This window comes from Meleagris gallopavo, chromosome 4, assembly GCF_905368555.1.
Source record: "Meleagris gallopavo chromosome 4, MGAL_WU_HG_1.1, whole genome shotgun sequence".
NCBI lineage: Eukaryota > Metazoa > Chordata > Aves > Galliformes > Phasianidae > Meleagris > Meleagris gallopavo.
This window is the reverse complement of record NC_139407.1, coordinates 41,077,583-41,084,872: the sequence shown is the minus strand read 5'-3', so window position 1 is coordinate 41,084,872 and position 7,290 is coordinate 41,077,583. Positions and strand designations below refer to the sequence as shown.

At 39.1% G+C, this 7,290-nt stretch overlaps 1 protein-coding gene across 31 annotated transcripts in view; it reads left to right on the top strand.

The window, feature by feature from the left end:
- Window positions 1–540: 540 nt before the first annotated feature.
- SORBS2 (sorbin and SH3 domain containing 2) overlaps window positions 541–7,290 on the top strand; it is a 153,224-nt gene continuing 146,474 nt past the window's right edge. For 6 of the 31 annotated variants that reach the window (XM_085223004.1, XM_085222999.1, XM_085223010.1 and 3 more), the window contains exon 1: window positions 1,721–1,935. The gene's annotated coding sequence lies outside the window, so the exon portion shown is untranslated. The other 25 variants (XM_085222992.1, XM_085222984.1, XM_085222994.1 and 22 more) reach the window with 10 other exon arrangements.

Genomic DNA, 7,290 nt, shown 5'->3' with positions numbered 1-7,290 from the left:
ACTGCTTTGTACGCAGCACTCTTCAAGACCAAAAATGGAAATGAAGTTGAAAATTACTGAAGAAAAAGTAGGAAATGAATGTTAAGTATGTTTTGAGAAGCTTAATCATAGCTACAGCTAGTAGGAAACCGGAATCTGGAAGTCACAATAAGTAGATTCACTTCTAGGACAAAAGCCATGTTATGCAAGTGATGTGCAGAAGTTCCTGACGTGTTTTCTAAGGAAAATAATTAAGCTAGCAAAAAAGTACAGACTGTTAATTTCTTAGCAGAGGTAGATGGTGCTATTATTTGTTTAATCAGTTCTGGAATGTTTTGGCACTGCTTCACTTTGTAGAACAAAAGGAGAAATGACCTCTTCATGAAAAGAATGCTGTGGATAAGCTGATAGGTACCTTATCAAGTTTGCTATTGTAGCTACGCCAGACAGACATGTTAATGTGACATAGACATTCTCTGCTATGGTATTTATACTCTGTCAGAGGTGTTTTGGAAATCATTTGTGACCTCATCTGGCGTACAGAGAGGCTGCAATGTTCTCAGAATTGATAAAACAAGCCCACTTTAAAATGAGCTTATTTTAAACTTCCTGGCTTTCAAGAACTTCAGAAAATAGTCTGTTTTCTAGCTTTGTACTATTTGCTACTGATGCTTTTCTGTGCTGCCGAAATCTGAAACGTCATAGCTGATGGTATTTCTTTAAGATTCTTTTAAGCTTAGGTTTCAAATAGCTATTTTTCTAGGAGCACTGTGTGGGAGATCAAAGTCCTGTATGTAAGGTGTATGAATCCTAATCTGTAAGGAAGGACAAACTTTAAAATGTACTTTAGATCACACTGAGGAGTGTGAGAGGTGGATAGAACTAGCCCAACAAGTTTTCTATCATTTAAAAACCAATCTAATCAGGCAAGAACTTTTTTTTTTTAAATTTATTCTTGTAGTTAAGAGCCGTGAGTATGACTGTGCGTCTCGGAAAGTGTCCTTTACTTTTAGTCAGCTGGCTGTCATCTGGTCCTGAACATCATGAAATGTGGAAAATATGGGGCCCAGGACTGAGGAAGAAGGAGCAAGAAAGATCAGTCGGGGCTGACTTTCCTAATTTTTTCCCTTATTTTCCTATGTCAAATTTTTAAAAATTAGATTGGGTAGAGATATATTAAGAAACAGATCAGTATTCTGGACAGTAGTGCATGGAATAGAAAAATATAAAAACGTCTAGGGGTGTCAAAGAGGTTGAGGCTACAGGGGAAAAATGAATAGATAGTGATAATTTGATCTCATATATGTCCATATGATAAAGTAATATATAATATAATGTGTATATAGAAAAGTTAAACATAATTCAGCTGCCTCTGTACATTTTAAGTTGTGCTGTAAAGAGAGAAATGTTTGAATTTATTCTTATTTTTGGAGATTGTCTTTTTGTCATATAAGCCAGAAGTGGGATCAGTGAGGATCTCCAGACATGCTGGAAGTCTTTTGCAAAGTATTTTTGTCAGTAACTGTGGGCCATACTTGAAAATCCATTATCCCACTCTGCTTTTTTTTACCAGTAAACTCTCATTCCTATGCATTTTTTTTCTCTCAATTGATGCTCATTACTTGATTAAAGGTTACAGTGTCCTTTCTCAAATAGAAAAGGAATGCATGCTCTAATTAGTAGAGTATGAAAGAGTATTCTATAAATGTAGTGATAATAAGGTGCAAAAAAAATGATAATGAAGGGACAGAGGAAAGACAGTAATGGACTGCCAAATGTGGGTATGTGTTCCTGAACCATTCTAGCAGAAGCTACAGAACTGTTCTTCCAAGAAGTAGCTGCAAATCTTCAGCAACAGTTTAAGGAAAAGTAAGAACTGCTTGGGACAGGGGGAAGCTGTTGTTTGGAAGAACTATGCTTAAGAGCACAGTCATAGGTGGTATAAAAATGGAAACGGTAAGTGTTTTGGATTCCTGTATTATAAATGGGGAGGAAAGAGAAAAGTCTTGGAGGCTGAGTGAAAAATATCAAATAATTTATAGCGATATATGAGAAATACTCATGTACAATTTCTGTTGTAATCTCTTAAAATTTCAGCCCTCTTAGTGTGAGATTGGCCCAGTTTTGGTTTTGATAGCATTACTGCTCAGACTTTGAGAGGAGCTCGCGTAGTCTTGTAGGTATCTGCAGTTTGGGATGAAGAGCAAAATTCACTTTGTGTAGTGCTGGAAACTAGATGGTGAGAAATGTTATTTGGAATTTAAATGGACTTAATGTGAATTCCTGTTTAAGTCTACAAATTAACATAAGTATTTAACCAACTGTACATGGCCCAGTCAGGACTGGAAGACTTTTAACTATAAAGTGATCAGACTATTCACTATGAACTGTCTAAAACTATAAACCATTAACTGTCTTGGCAATGTACTCAGTATATTCTAGAAGTACAGTGTATTTCAGTGGCCGCTTCTCATTTTTTGTTTAGATTGCAGTTGATGTATCTGCAGTATTCCAAGAAATGGGAGGATAAAACTTTACAATGTTTACTCATGTGGATGTTGTTAAAAATCTTATTTTCTGTTAAAACTAGAGATGAACAACTAATTTTTGGGAGAGCATGGTTCTTCATGAACTTGGATTCATGTTTGTTTTCACTGAAATGTTGTCCTAAAGAACTGGAAACGGAATATTCCTTCATACTGTGGTTCCTGTGAATGATATCTACACAAGTTATTGTAATATGTGAGATGTTTTGTTGGAGTATTTTAAAGTCACTTGAAGTGATGAGAAATTAGATAGGTATTGTTATGAGTGATATGTTAATCAAGTAGTTGATAACCAAACAAATAGGAAAGGAATGAACCTCTTTTTCAATCTATTTCATCTTTAGTTTTAGCTGTATTTTAAGTAACTGAAAGCAATACCTGCAAATGACTTAAAAAAAAAAAAAAAGTGTTTATTATAATTTAGTCAGATTCTATATTTGAGGATAGGTAGTCATAGCTTAAGTGCTACCCTTGAATGAAATCATATTGAAAAGTAAAATATTGATAATGGAAGAGAAAATAGTGTGGAAATTGCTTGAGGATTTCAATAAAATCTAGCACTGCAGTAAGATGTAACAATACTGCAGGGATCTACTTGTAATAGGCTAAAGCACTTTCATCTTTAATTGCAAAAGGGCTTCAGGGTTTCCTTTAATACTTTTAAATATTTGAGTCTTAGGAAAATCAGTTACTTTTCTCATCTCCTCTATCCTATTATATGCCTATACTACTTCCTGTAAGTAACATGTCTCAAAGGACAACTATGTAACAAGGATATACTTGTGATAAAACTTTCCCAGAACTCTCTAGAAAACATTTCTGAAATACATTTTTGATACTTTTGAAGATGTAAGACATTTAAATAACTCATATCAAGTCATTACTCTGTACAACTTACCTAGAATTCTACATCAATATCTTTGCCAAATATCTTATTGAACAAACAGTACAAAAGTTGATCAGTCATTATTCTTGAGAACTTGAAAGTACAAAGCCAACAGCTGGAGCTGAACTCTATGTTCAGCTAGCTGGAGGAGCTAAAAGCTTCACCCTTGATAAAAATTAGTGCCTGATATGTCTGAACTCCTGTATGCTTTTCAGAAGACTGTGTTTCAAGTGGTTATTGATACTGATGACCTGGGAACTGGACATCATGTTTTTTCCAGGCCTGTGGTCACCTGCATCCTTAGACAATTGTTTATTAGTTTATGTTTCAGCTTACTTACATTTTGTGTTTAAGCAAAATGACCAATTAAAATAATAAATAATAATAATAAAAAATCAATTGAGGAGTTCATTTTTTGATTAATAAATCGTGCCTTTTTTTTTGTCCTGGTGACAGCAGTCCAATTTTGTCTTTATGAAAGAGCTTTCAAATAAAATATAATGACTATTTACAGAACTTAAGAGTTTCTGAAAGATCTGTAATGTCAAATGATATTCAAGACTGAATAGCAGATATATTTCACTAATAGGAAAATATCTAGGAACAATTACAGCAAAGCAGAAAATGCTAGCTTTAATATAATTTGTTGTTTACTAGCATCTGTTCTTTTGCTATTTCCTGTCAGTGAATGTCAATATCCCTTATTTGTTACAGATCATGGTTTTAAAACTATTTTGGAATGTAGCAAAGTCGCTGAAGTTAAACTTTTCATAACAGAATTTTAATGAAATGTAGACAAACAGAATTGGTGGAAGGTCATAAGACTGTGTTGTTGTTTCATTGAAGGTATAATTTTCTATTCTGTGAAGCTTACTGGAGACACCCAGAAACTACTTTATGAAGAAAAATGTCAGGAAGGGCTAAATCACAGTGGTGAGTTATACACTGATACAGTATCTATAGATAAGGCTAAGAATAATGGTTATTTGTCTCAAAATGAAGGCTGTTGACCACAGGCTAGTGAAGGACTAATGAGCTTTTTCAGCTGTTTTTTGAAGAAAGCATCCATCCTCTAGATACTACAAGTAAGATCAGAAAACTCAAATTCCCATTTGAGTGAGACTGAGCTAAGATACCAGCTGATGTTCTATTTCCAGTCATGTTTAGACCACAGCAAGCAAATGATTACCTTTTAAGTGCTTAAATACTCATTACAGGAGCAATATGACTATATACATTGAACTATAATTTTTGTGTGATGGCAATAGACAGGCAGCCACCATTTCAACTTCATGTACTTTTCCCAGATGCATCACTGCACCTGAGCAGTGGGACTTGTCCAGTTTATCCAGTCTGACAGCAGTACTCTGTATCTTATTCCCACCCTTACTGCCATGATTTAAGTAGGTTTTATCTGGAGGGGAAAAAAAATAATGGACTGGATGTGCAAAGGATTCAACAAAACTTTCTCAGACATCTGTGGAGCTTCTCAGTAGTCCCAAACAGGTTAGGTTCTCTTAGGTTTGCCGGCCTGGAGCCATAATCTGCTCTTCAATAAAGTCTTTTCTAACTTCTCCCTAATGGTCTATGTTAGCAAAGAGAAGGAAAGGTATTGAAGGTCCTGCGTGTGTACCACAGACAAAAACTCCACTGCTTTTAACTGGAAATATGCCTGAGTTAGAAACATGGAGCTTTAGCCCTGAAGATTGAATTAGTGCATTGTCTTCAGAGAGTTCTTTTAAAGTAACTTCGAGCCCTTTTTCCTATAATACTGAACTTGCACTGCATGCTAAGCTGTATAAATAGACATGGGCAAGCATCATGAAACTTTTCAAGTTCTAGCCTATTGTTTTAAAACTCACTACCTCTATTTTTTTTATCAATTGAGATTTCAGCCTGTCTATGGAGAGTGCTATAACGATAATCACAGCATGTTAGCACTTTAGAGTGATGGCGACCTTATTTGTTTCCACTTACTGAAGAATGTTTTTGTAGAGTCAATGATTGTGTCAGTGCACTGAGAAGCAAGAGACTGGATCTACTGTCTTTATGTTGCTTATTAACAAAAAAGCTAACTGAACATGGTGAAATGCTATTCTTGCAGAGTAGTTCTGTTTTAATACTTAGTTTGTGTGTAAATAATTACTTCAATAGTTTAATGTTTCCCAGCCAAAAGCTTCAGAATCAGGTTGCCAAATCAGCAGACTTCTGATCAGAAGGTATTGTTGGACTGTAACTATGGCACAAAGTATACATCCCACAGACAATTTTCCTCTTCTTCTCATTTATGCTTACTTATTATTAATGACTTCAAGAGAAACTAAAACAACAGCACCAGGGTAAAGATGCCATGGGAAGAAATGTGTAGATCTAAGATAGCAGACCTTAGATCTCTGCTTGTGACTATACTGAAAGATGAGTGCCCAGCATCAGAAATGGGGATTGGATGGGTGGAGGAGCAGCACAGCTCAGTGTGCACATTGTGTTTGGGGCTGGTAGCCCTACAATATGCGAGACTGAACAAGGAATGGCCACCGTTCGCACAAACTACGCGAGTTCCTATTAATGGGTAGGAAGGGACTGAAATAAACCATTCTCAGTCAATACTCAGTTTTTGTTTCAAATATAGCATGCTTAAATACTTTTAATGTTTTTTAATGTTTTTCATAACATGAAGTTGAAGAGCAGTGTGCGTACTTTACCAGCCCTTATTTGTGTCGGGTGGTTGAAAACAGAGAAAACAACCAGACAGGTTAAACTTTTACCAGCAGTTCCACCTTGTTCAAAATTGCCTCTTCTCTTCCCTGCACTGAGACGTGTTACTCTAAGTAGGTGTACGAGGTATTACAATGTGCAATCTTCTGAAATTTGCCTAATAAGCAGCAACCTTTAATCTATTAAGACTAACAGTCGTGGTAACTGCGATAGCTTCGGTGGTAAATGAGTGGGGCTTCATCACCTTTGTGTTGCTGCTTTGTGTAATGCTGCTTTTCCCTTTCCTAAATCGGGGTTTACCGCAGATACTTCGCCCAAATTCAGTGCATCCAGCGAGCGCGGCCGGCACGCGCTCACACAACGCAGCAGGTACCGCCCTGGCCCGGATCCCTCGCAGCTCCCTCACAGAGCGGGGCCGGGGGCGGGCTGGGCGGTGCGAGCTGGGCGGGCCGGCGGCGGGCCGTTGCCATGGCTCCCGCAAGCCGGGGCAGCCCCGCGAGCCAGCGGCGGCGGCGGTGCTGAACGGACCAGCCATTTTGCTGGTGGAAAACAATGTGACACGGCGTGCCGGGCTCTGCCGTGCAATAAACACCCGTCTCCTCTGAGGACACAGAAGAAACGAGCGCGCGAGTGAGTAATGACAGAGGGTTAGCGCGTCGGAGCTGCCATTTTGACAAGCCAGTGACTGCCGCTGCCTCCGGCTGATCGGAGGCGGAATGCGGAGCGATAACGCCGCATATTTGCTGTCAGGCTGCCGAGCGGGTTTTTGTCTCGTAAAGGCAAGGCAGCCCCACGGCGTTATCTCGGTGCTCGCCGAGAGGGCTGAGCCGGGGCTAGCGGCCCCGCGGTTAGCAGCGGGCAGGTGCCGGCCCGACCCCTCCCGGCCTGCCGACCCCGCGGGCTGCGCGCCGAGGGTGTGCCGCCGCGTTCCGCACAAAGGGAGGCTGCCGAGCATCCCGGCTCCGAGGAGACGTACGGCTTTGCGGGGACTGGTTCTGCCTTGTGAAACTGCGTTCAGAGCAAAACCACTCGCGAGAAATAAGCTTCGGCAGGTACCTTTGTGTTTAAGGGATGGTTTGGTCAGAGACTTGTGTGGAGTGATGGCTGAGTGCATCGGTCTGACTGCATCTTGTTTTAGTGTCGTGTTCTAATATAGCTGTTGAG